At 42.3% G+C, this 11,255-nt stretch overlaps 1 long non-coding RNA gene across 1 annotated transcript; it reads right to left on the bottom strand.

The window, feature by feature from the left end:
* Positions 1-955: 955 nt before the first annotated feature.
* On the bottom strand, positions 956-2,869 carry LOC134550635 (uncharacterized). Its single transcript, XR_010080384.1, has 3 exons — positions 2,697-2,869; positions 1,460-2,176; positions 956-1,032 (listed from the first exon to the last, which is right to left on the bottom strand). It is a non-coding gene; the product is annotated as an uncharacterized LOC134550635 (long non-coding RNA).
* Between the last annotated feature and the right edge of the window lie 8,386 nt (positions 2,870-11,255).

The following is an 11,255-nucleotide window of genomic DNA, read 5'->3' as shown; positions in this document are numbered from 1 at the left end:
TCCAGAAAACCCCAGCTGGTATTGGTATCACAGTGGCTCAAACTGTCCTTGCCCAAGTTTCAGTGAGAGACTGCAGATATGAATCCATAGTATGGATTAATGACTGCAAAGGTGCATTCACCTTGTTGCCAGAAGATGGAAAGAGAAAATGTTGTTTACTTGTGAAGCAAAGGAATTTAGGACAGAAGTTTGTAGTAACAGAGAATAAAAGCACAGTGCTTTATTCAAACACAGGTCAATGGAGACAAAAGGCTGATTCAAAAGGACTACATGGGATGTGCCTGATGCCTCCATAGCCTTGATTCATCTTACCTCAAAAATGGGCATGTCACAGGGAATAAATGAGTCTTGAATGGTTATAAACAAATTGTAGCATTTTGTGGGAGAGAGAGGGTTATACCCGCTTGTACCAAGGATGTACCAAGATTCATCATTCTCTCCTGTACCAAGAAAGACACGTTCAAATCTAAATTTCTCAGAAGAGAGAAGAAGGATCAGATTGGAAAGAAAAGAAAGGCAGTCTGAAACCGGCTTTTATCTTAAATATACTTTGGTCTTCTTCCACAATGCAGTGCAATGCAGTCTTCATGCCCCTTTTCTCACCTTCCTTTTGTTTTGCAGTATCACCCATTGCTCTTTACATGTCAGTACTGCCCACTATCAGCACCACACATGACAAACAACACCATTCCCCTCTCATGGTCTTCGGATGACTTATTTCAGAGATATCATTCAAGGCCCTTAAATATATTGGCCTTAGAGCTATTTTTACTTGGAAATGCTTGAGCCAGACCTTTGATGTTTCATTTGGGTTCGGGGTAAAACAGAGAACACATTAAAACAAGCAAGAGCTGGTGGTTTTGTTCTAAGTGTTACCAGAAGCCAGGGTGAGATGCAGAAGAGGAAGGGAAGGGGATTGCCAAAGATTTCCGTTGGATACTTACTCTCTCCAGGGCTTGTAAATCTGTTCTGTAACCCTCTTAATCCCTCCTCCTGCAGGGGAGTATGGTATCCTGAAATCTTCACGATCTCCTGCAAACAAAGGTTTTAATGCAGCCTTTTGTTTATTGTCTCTGCAAAGAAAAAGGGGGTCATTTTTCCTCTGTAGCCTGAAGGCTCAGGGAAGTTATCGAGTGTCCTATCCTGCTCTGCTTCCCATCCAGCATTTTGACAGGCATGGACTCGTCCTTATCCAGGCAGCACCTTGCTGGAGGTGCCAGAGGACTGGAGCTCTGGGGTCCATGTCACTAAAATCTTCCAAAGTCAGGGTGGAGGGAAGGCAGCCACAACTGCCCTCATCTGGTGCCACCTAAATGCAGGCGAGAAGGAGATTGTCCTCTCCCAAGCTCTGTGGATTGTACAGGGAATGATTCACATTCAAATCAAAACCATGCCTGTGACCATGCCCTGGTCATTGTGCTGCCCACTTGAGCTGCTTCATCTAATGAATTTTACTCACCTTTTATTCCATCTTTCAGCATGTGTGTAGACCCATTGCTGTCTACCTATTTCAGGGACACTATGTATTAGAGGTAGACAGGAATAAACCTGTCATGTTTAATATGTCTGTGTAGAAAGAGGAAAAAAAAACCATTTGTTTTTAAAAAAGGAAAAGAAAATCCTATAAAAGCCATTGAAAGTGGAAAATATTCTGGAAAGAATAGTGGATAATAGAAAGAAAAGTTTGGAGAAAAATGAAAGTAAGTCACATGCAAGTAAGCAGGGAAAATTCACAGTAAAGTAAGATGGTGTTGATGCTGAAATGGGAGGAGATCTAGTGCAATTGAACAGAGAATTTACCCTGTGGCACCTACAGAGATTAGCAATGTAGCCAGGAAATAACATCATGAAAGTGGAACAATATGGGCTACCATCACTCAGGGAAAAACATCCCCAAAGGACCCTCAGAAGCAGCCATGTAAAGGAAAGCTGGGAAGTTATATAGGAGGAAAATCTTTGTGTAACTTCTGGCAGCCAGCTGGCATTGCGAAATTCCTTGCCATCCTCAGTGGGCATCACCCTAATCTGCCTGTCTTAGATATGGCTGGAAGGTTGCTGTTAATTCCTTGGCATCTCAAGGCCATACACTGCAAAGTCAGCGGCCTCAAAGGAGAGTAGAGACATGATCAGATCATTTGGAGTGGGTTTGATTCATAAGGTCGTGCTTAGATCTCACCTGGAAAAGAGATAAGAAAACAGCAGACTTGAGTCTACAAGCATCTGCAGGATGTAAGCAGGGTCACACAAATGCACTTGAAGAAAGAGAAAATAGGATATAATAGAAAGAAGGAAAAATTCCCTACCATTATTGACAAACAAAACTTGGATACAGGCTCTTAAAGAAAATTCTCTTGAATGCCTTTCTCTTTCAAATAGCAGGAAATGTCCTGTAGATGCAGCCTTGCCAGGATAGGATAAAAGGTAATAATCTCAGCTCAAAGTTTTGAGACACAATGCTTCTTGATGAAAGGTTAATTTAAAAAGCAAGTTAATTTCTGCCATGGATACAGTGAGCTGAAAAAAGATCACCTATTCCAGTTTTCTAGAATTACTTTAAAAACATTGTGTGCAATGAGCAATCACAGGAAAGCCAAGGAACTGAGATCCAGGAGTTAGCAAAATCATTACAGAAACAGCAAAGAAATAAAAAGAGCACAATGCATTCAAATCGGCACAAAGGGCCAGATGGTACAAACCCAAGGGTATTAAAGGAATTAGCTGAAAAACTCTTAGGCCCATTATCCATTATATTCAAGCGCTCCTGGAGAACTGAGGAAGCCCTGGTGACTGGCAGAGGGAAAACATCACGCTTCTTTTCCAAGAGGGGAATTACAGATCAATTAACTTGGCATCCTTTCCAGGTGAAACTTGGTCTCTAATAATCAGAAAGCACTATTAGCTGTTCTGCAGGAGGAACAAAACAGAAATGTGTCACACACAGAGAGAGGTCACGCTCAGGGGAGCAGTTGCACCCCAGTGATAGACTCTACAGACAGATTATACTCCCAGTGTTGATGGGAGGAGGAAAACCACGTGGAGTGGGAAGTGTTGGGTGGGGAGAGTGAAGGATAAGCAGCTGCTTATCCATCATGTGGGATGAGTGTACAGCGTGGTGGGACACGCTGGTGGGAGGAAGAAGGGATATGGTCTCTTGAGTCACTTGGTAAATTTACCCTTAAGGGTTTCACTGGCTGACAAGAAAACTGGTTTTACAGAGAACTCTTCTGCAGAAAGGTTCTTGATTTCAGTAAGTAATTTTACCCACTTTCTTCAGACATAATGTTCTCTTAGAAGCTGATCCATCCCTAAAGGATTCCATGCAGACACAGTTGACTTGAACAGTGGCTGGACTTGGCCCAAAGCATTACAAGAAACATGTAGGGTGGATACAGAGAATAACAATGAGAGATTAAAATCAGCCTCTACAATAGAAAGTGGAGTATGCTTATAAATATTGCCATGTTGGGCTCCTCAGGGACTCCTGCTGAGTTGGACATTATATTCATCTGCAGTAGCACTGAGGAAGGAGAAGAAAAATACATCAATCAAATTCAAAGATAACACTCAGCTGGAGTGTGAATTGCAAATAATTTATTAGAAGCACCATCCTAAAGGGATTTCAATAAATGAAGAGTGGGACATAGTGGGAATAGCAAGAAATTGAACAAATCTAAGTGCAGAAACATCCACAGGGTAACATTGCTCACTAAGGAGAGGTCAAAGCAGTAATCCCAGAGGCTGTGGAGAGGAGAAATCCAGAAGAGCTCCTTGGATGCTAATTTGATAGAAAGCTACAGCTGATAATTCATTAAAAACACCCAGATCAATCCTCTTTTGAAGTGCTAATAGGAATACCACTTGAGGCAGGGCCTTCTGAAAAGAGTGCAGGCAAACAGGTAATGGTATAGATTAACTGGTATAGACAAGAGGGTGGAAGGAATGACCTATTTACTAGGAACATCAAAGCAAATAAACACATACACAGCCTGGAAAAGAAAAAAAACCCAAAACAACAAAAACCAAAGGAAGGCAGCAGGGTATAGTCAGATACAGAAGCAAACCTTACCATGAAAGAATGCTGCTGGGTGGGAGAGAGAACCAAGACTCATCAGTAAGCCATGGTGGGGGCTACACACGTGGCCACTTTCAGACTGTGAAGGGGATAATGGCCTCATGACTTGGATCTCCAGCAGAATTGGCTTGGAAATGTCTCCATTGTAGGGAAGAATAGGTATAAAACCACCATTCACTCAGGTCCTGTGTTTGGTTCTCCACCTCCTTGGAGTCAACATCTTGCTGCCTCTGGGATCATAGCATGTTTACAGTCACATTTTTGGCAATGTTCCTTGAGCCACTAGACTTCAAAATGAAAGCAAAATCATCAGGGCTTGAATACTGGGGGGGAAATGATAGTGGAAAGAATATCACTGCAGAGGAGGTGGAAAATCCCAGTGGCACAGGGTTAAATACTCCAGATGTGCACAGACAGAGACTGGCAAGGCAAACACCAGGCAGGCAAAGAAAAGGACATGAATTATCACATGGAGAAGCTCAGTCCCATAACAAGGATTGCAGAGGTCCTTTGCAGTGGTGCTATTTGTTTCTTTTTCTAGGAGACTAATTAATGTGGGCCAGCAGAGAGATTAATCTCACCTTCTTTTTGATATCCATGGTGTAGTATCATAGCTCTCCAGAGTGGGAACTGTGAGAAAGATATGCTACACTGCCATACATCAAGGACTTAACTCCTGTTAGCTCACAACCTCAACTAGATTTTTACCACAGACAGGAGATTAAAGCCACACTTGAAAATACCAAGCAGTCTGGAAAATATGAGAAGACTTAATGGGAATTCCACTGATTTCCTTAGAAAACTGCTGGACCACTTGATCCACCAGTGTTCCCTCTTCTCTGTGTTGTCTGCCCACTGACCTCCAGCTGGGATTCACAGCGCAAATTATGATCCAGAAATCTCAAAATGTGCGTGTCCAGCTAGGAAATTCTTTGTTTTCACACACGTAGTGTCGTGGGGCAGCAGTGACCATGGTGTCCAGAGAGGCACAGCCACCAGCAGGAAAACAGACAAGACAAGCCTCAGTTTTGTTAAGCTCGAGAATCCATTTTTATTTCCCCCAGGACCAGGGAGGGAGAGGAAGATGAAGAGGAAGATGGAGCAGCCTGCAGGGGCAGGGTCATGGGGTTTTATTTGGTGTTGTAAGGGTGGAGTTTTAGGGTCTGGGTCAAAGGAGGAGTTAACACAAGGAGAGCAAGATCAAATTCCAGTGACCTTAAAACGAGAGCAACACGTCACCTCTAAGCCCTTATTAACAGGAGGCTTTGAGGAGCCCACATCAGGATGTGCTCTCCAGCAGCAGGCCCTCCACTCTTGAATTTGCCCCCAGCAAAGACATTCCTCCCTCTTATCCAATCTTTATCACAGGTGGCAGCTCTTCACCTCACAGCTCTGGCAGTGCTGCCCACGGCAGGCTAAGGAATTCCCAGCAATTCTTCTCAGTGGAAGGAGGTTTGGCCTAGAGAACATGCTAAACTGGGCCTTAGAAAGCCTGCTCTGCCTTTGACCTGCTGGATGAACTTTGGCTTAAACATGCCTTTTTCTTACATACTTATAAGATAGGGATGGTGATAGTGCCTATTGTAAAGCACTTAGAAAGCAAAAAAATCCCATATGGAAGACATTGTTGGAGGTTTTCTCACTGAGGTGAAGTTTTTTTCTTCTTTGTTTGACTGTTTGCCTACATTTGACTGATTATGCTAGTAGCAAGAAACAGCTTTATACATTCCTAGTTTAATAAAGGGTAGATTTAGTGCTGAAGCATTTGGAAGGTGGTCAGATAGAAAACTAAGACTAACAGTAACTGTTACTCAGTAAGCCTCAACTTAGGCTCAACTTAGTTTACAATTAACTGGTAAATTAAAAAATTGATTTACCAGTTAACTGTAAAGAGTCAACTGTCTTCCCTGAATACTCCCTGATTTTGTCTTTGTTTTAATTCAAGCAACAGCCTTTACGGCAATGTGATTTATTGCAACTAAGTGCCAGTCGATGGTGTTCCCTGTGCTAAGTGCAGATGTTGGTCTTTGAAAATAGTCAAGTAGAAGATAATATGGAGAGGCTTTTGCTACTGTAAGGGTTGTGAAATCCACCCACAAGTTTGGGAGGGTGAAGGCACCTTAGAACCACACAGCATCACACCAGAGGAAGCTCTGGAGGAAGGGCATGAGAAACTCCCTCCCACCACTTGACTCGTGTGGGTTGATGCTTGGATACAGGTTTGGGCAGCTGCTGAAGTCATGGCTGTCTGTGGGCTGCCGAGTTTCCACCTTGATGCTTATGGGGCTCTGTCTATCAAAACATTTGGGATCTGCTCCTCTGCGGTTGCTGTGCCGGTTTCAGCAGCGTGTGGTGGCTGCACAGAAGCCACAGTAAGGCACCATCTTGCCCAAATGCCAGCTGAATTACCTGCTTTTTGAGCCTGGTTGTCAGGGGAAAGCCATACATGTGCAACAAGCTGTTGAAAATAGTTTTTAAGGGGTGTTCCAAGTCTCCAGTGCTCCTACTCTGACTGGGCAATGTAGCGCTTGCCTAAGTATTGTTTCAGAGAAACAATCACAATGTGAATATGCAGATATGTGAACAATTGTTGGATTTGAGACTTGTAATCAAGGAGCCAAAGTTAATTTTAAAGGAAATTGAAATTTTCAAAGGAATTTTTTCAAAGGAAATGCTTCAATGAAAACATTTCAAGTGCAATCTTCAAATTGCACTCCATTTTGGTGTTACTAAATGAGAGGAAGGGCAGGCTCCTGGTTGAGATGATGGGACAAGTAGTCCAGGGTGAGTTCCTGGTCATAGCGCAGATTTCCACAAAGTTACTCAATCCTCCTATGTATTACAGCTCACTATCAGGAGATAAGGATAATATTACTTTTCTCCACACTTCATCTATTTTATCTATTAAATAATGGGAAGAGACAGAGAGAAGATTCAATATAAAGATGCACAACCTCTGGCACAGTGGAGCACCTCACCTTTATTAAGGACTTACACATTATTGATGTTTATATTCATTTCATCAGTCCCAACATATTCTTTTGTACAAAGGAAGACTAATACAGAAAACTGCAGTTATGGAGCACAATTAACTAGATATTACATGTATCTGTCTCTCTGGTTTAAAGAGCCAGATTTATCTGTCTAGGTGTGGGCAATGTGTTAGAGGCTGAGTGGTTTAGTAAGCAAGCAAGTTTTGTGATGGAGAATTTATTGTGGCTGAAAGGCTGAAGACTAACTCTTCATTTTCACATGATGGTTCCCAAAACTAGCTATTATTCACTGTACTCCTACACCATGAAAGGCTAACACATATAATTAAAACTAATACAGCTATTTAAACTGTTTTGGCATAGATTACCATAAGTCTATTTTAATTCTTAAGTGTCATATCTATTCTGTGTTCTGTAAGCAAGAGTAAAAGTGTAAGCTAAACTGTTTCCAAATTGTGATGAGTCAATGGTAGACTATTAAAACTTCCTATTCAGGTGAGTGGTGATCTCCATATCTTCTTTCAAATTTATGATCTTCCTTCCTGCCTTTAATTGTCCTAGTTTTCCTGAGGAAATCAAAACATAATGGTATAAACCAGTCATTTTGTTGTACATAATGCATATGAATTGCTTTTGAACTTCACTGAGTTTTAGCCATTTAAGGCTAAAAATGTAGAATTTGTGTGCTGTGGGCCTGAGTCAGTGTTGTGGTGATGGTGAGCATGTTCTGCTGCCTGAAGGGTGCTCAGGGCCACATTCAGGCCTGAAGAAATCTCACACAATTTCATTGAAACTCAGGAGCTTCATCTGTGTTCACCACCACAGTCACTGGAGAAACACCTCTGCAGAGCAACTCTTCAACTGTGTCCTGGTATTCAGCCTTCTGCAGGGGCTGAGCTGCAGACATCTCTGAGGCAAACTCTCCATCCCCTCTTGCCAGCTAATAGGAAAGGAGAGTTCAATATTTCAGTTTTAGTTCTTCTTATCCATGCCTGTATGAGCTTATTTTAATCAGTGGGGTGGAAAGGGAGGTGTCAGTGCTTGCAAACCAGGAGTTCTTGTAAGTATTGATGCCACTTTTGATTTATGTTTGATACATGTCCCTTTCTGTTTCTGTTCTCAGGTTGACCTGACACAGAGCACCGTGAAATCTCTGGGTTTCAGAGCAGGTCTCTGAGGGGTTTAATGCATAGACCAAAGTATATTGATAAAGCATGAGACCTTCAGCCAAGCTGAAAATTTATCCCAGATGTTGATCTGCATCAACATTACTTCCATTGACAAAATACCCTTTAATATTATGCCCCATCTGAATTTTTCGTGGGAACTATTTAATTCTCCTTTCTAAACCCTGTAAAAATAGCAGGCTTTTATTTTATGAGAACAATCAGTTTTCATTTACAGATGACACCAATCTTTACAGTAAAGCTTTCAGCACTGCACCTTCTTTAAAAGATTAAAAAGACATAAGGGAAACAGCATTAGAAATACTGATTTATTTTCTTCTTTAGGTAGTCAGATGCTGAATCACCATAAAATATGCACTTGCTCTTCAACCTGCTGCCAAGGAGAGTGAGAAAGCAGGCTCCTTTCCCATGTTTGTCTGTGTCATCCTCTCATGGTGTCTGTTCTACAAACAGCACCATTTGTGCATTTCAGCACCAACAGGCTTGCAGGTGGAGCTCCTGTGTAAACCAAAGGTGAGACAGATCCTGGCTCAGCAGAGTAGTCCAGGTTACATTGATATCCTCTTGGGGTTACTTTGCTGAATATGGGTGTGATGAAGACATTCAGTAGATAGGACTATTCATAGTGACCATTCTGTTTGCCAAGCACAGCCTCTGTGCCCACTGAATACTGATTTTTTCCAATTTGGTGGCTATCTAAGTCTCTGGTTTCTCATAGAACAGGCAGGGTTGGAAGGGGCATTAAAGATCACCCAGTTTCAATCCTTTTGCCGTGGGCAGGGACACCTTCCACTATCCCAGGTTGCTCAGGGCCCCATCCAACCTGGCCTTGAACATTGCCAGGGATTGGGGCAGCCACAGCTGCTCTGGGCACCCTGTGCCAGGGCCTCATCACTCTCACAGGGAAGAATTTCTTTCTAATATCTAATTAGATAGAATTTCTATCTAATATCTAGCATTAGATACCTATTCTCTTTCAGTTTGAATCCACTGCCCCTTGTCCTGTAACTACATGCCCTTGTAAATAGTCTCTCTCCAATGCATATATTTTGTACATATTCTTTACAATATTTTGTGCATGTTCTCTAGAAGATGTAGAATTTGAGTCGCAAAAGTAAGTCCTGCCAGGGTCAGCATTTCTGTCCATTTAAAATTTGTTTTTCCTAAACACACATGTGACAATGCATCATTCACTTTCTACTCATTTGCCCCAGAAGACCATGGAAAATACTGTTAAATAAGATGTGGAGCAATATTAATAAGATTTAAATTATAATTACCGCCCATAGGACATAGATACAAGTTAATATTCCTCTTTCCACACTCCTGTAGGACATATACTGTTTTCAAAATATCCAAAATAAAGTATCTTCCTGAAGTCTCTGCTGCTCCCATATGTTGCTTTTAAATATCAGATGAGTTTTCATGTTGGTTTTAACATCTTATGCTGTGGCCAGCTGATGTAATTTGGCATAGATCCATTATACCATTGGAAATATGTCAGTCTATACCAGCTGAGATTACAGAACAGTTCTAATTTTAAATATACTTAACATCTCTTTAATGCTTCCTCAAACAATGCTAGTAAAACCTGTTTTATTTCAGTTTCTGTCCTCAGTAAGCATATGTGCAAAAGTTAACATCTTGAAAGAGATGAAAGAGAACAGGACCTGTCCCTGCTCAAACTTTAAGGCAAAGATCCCTTATGAAGTCATGACAGGAGGAACTGAGTTTCCATGAGACCAGTGGGATAAAAGTACATAATTTACCATTTTAAGTGGTTCTGAAAACAGAGCTAAATTCAAAGCCCTGAAGAAAATCTTCTTGATTTCAACTCTGGAGCTGCTTAAATTATTCACTGTAAACATATGACCGTACTGATTTAGCACTCTTGCTGTTCTTTGTGATTTGTTGACTGAGATGACCTTGATTTGCTGACTGTTCAAGGCACAGTTTTGCCTATTAAATACCTTTCAAATGCTCACCTTGGACTGCATAAAGCTTCCACTGACATGCTCACATAATTCCTCCCCTTGAAGTGCCAGTCTAGTAATACCAAAAAGAAGCACACACACACGTTCTCACGAGCCCACGTGAAGCCCTGGCAGAGCTTTGTACTTGCCTGGGTGGTCCCTGGTGTGGTGTCTCATCTCCACACCCTCTCAGGAACTAATGATGCTGAGGGATGGAGCAGTTAACTCCTGTGTTCTCCCCCACCCTGGGTTCACTTTCCCCTGGTGTCTTTGGGGCTGTTGTTGGTATCATGAATGAAACCAAGCATCATGAGCAGGGCTCTCAATAGGGACTGCAGGCTGGCCTAAGGAGGGACTGGAATGAAGCTTTTCTAAAGGTGTGGCATTCCAGCACAGCAAAATCCACTTTCCCAGCTAAGCTCACCCCAGCACTAGCAGAGCAGCATAAACCCACAGTGGGATACATCCTGACATGCTGTTGAGCTTGGCACTGCAGAGTTTTCCCATTTCTGCGAGAGGGTGAAGGCAAAGCAAGGATAAAGATGGGTGTTGTCAAAGTGGAAGGTGACTTACTTGACTAAATGTACCTTCTGGAAATTCAGTCCTTTTGGTAAGACTATCAATTCTTATTCCCAGGTGGTATGGTCCCTTAGGCATGGATACAGGGGGTGGAGGCCCCTTCAGGTGTGCCCCAGAATGGGATTATCACAGCTGTGTCCTCCCAGGGTCTGCGCTGGATCCTTTCCTGAGGAGAAAGTGCCCCTTTTGGATGCTTTCAGAGTGCTTCAGGAAACTCTGTCTGCCACAAAAGCCTCCTTGTGCACTCAGACATCACACCAGCCTTTCCTGCTCCCTTCCTCCTTCTCTCCTCTTATGAAGCACCTGACACTTTGGGGCTTTCTCTGACTTCAGAAGGGAAAAGAAGGATTTTCATTTTTCAAAGCTTTTTTGGGGTCAGAAACCTTTAAATGTTTGTGTCGTTCCTAATATGTCTAAAAGCCTGTTTGGGAACATTCAGCTCCAGTCTGGT

Source organism: Prinia subflava, chromosome 5 (genome assembly GCF_021018805.1).
Source record: "Prinia subflava isolate CZ2003 ecotype Zambia chromosome 5, Cam_Psub_1.2, whole genome shotgun sequence".
Classification (NCBI taxonomy): Eukaryota; Metazoa; Chordata; class Aves; order Passeriformes; family Cisticolidae; genus Prinia; species Prinia subflava.
This window is presented reverse-complemented; position numbering and strand designations above follow the sequence as displayed.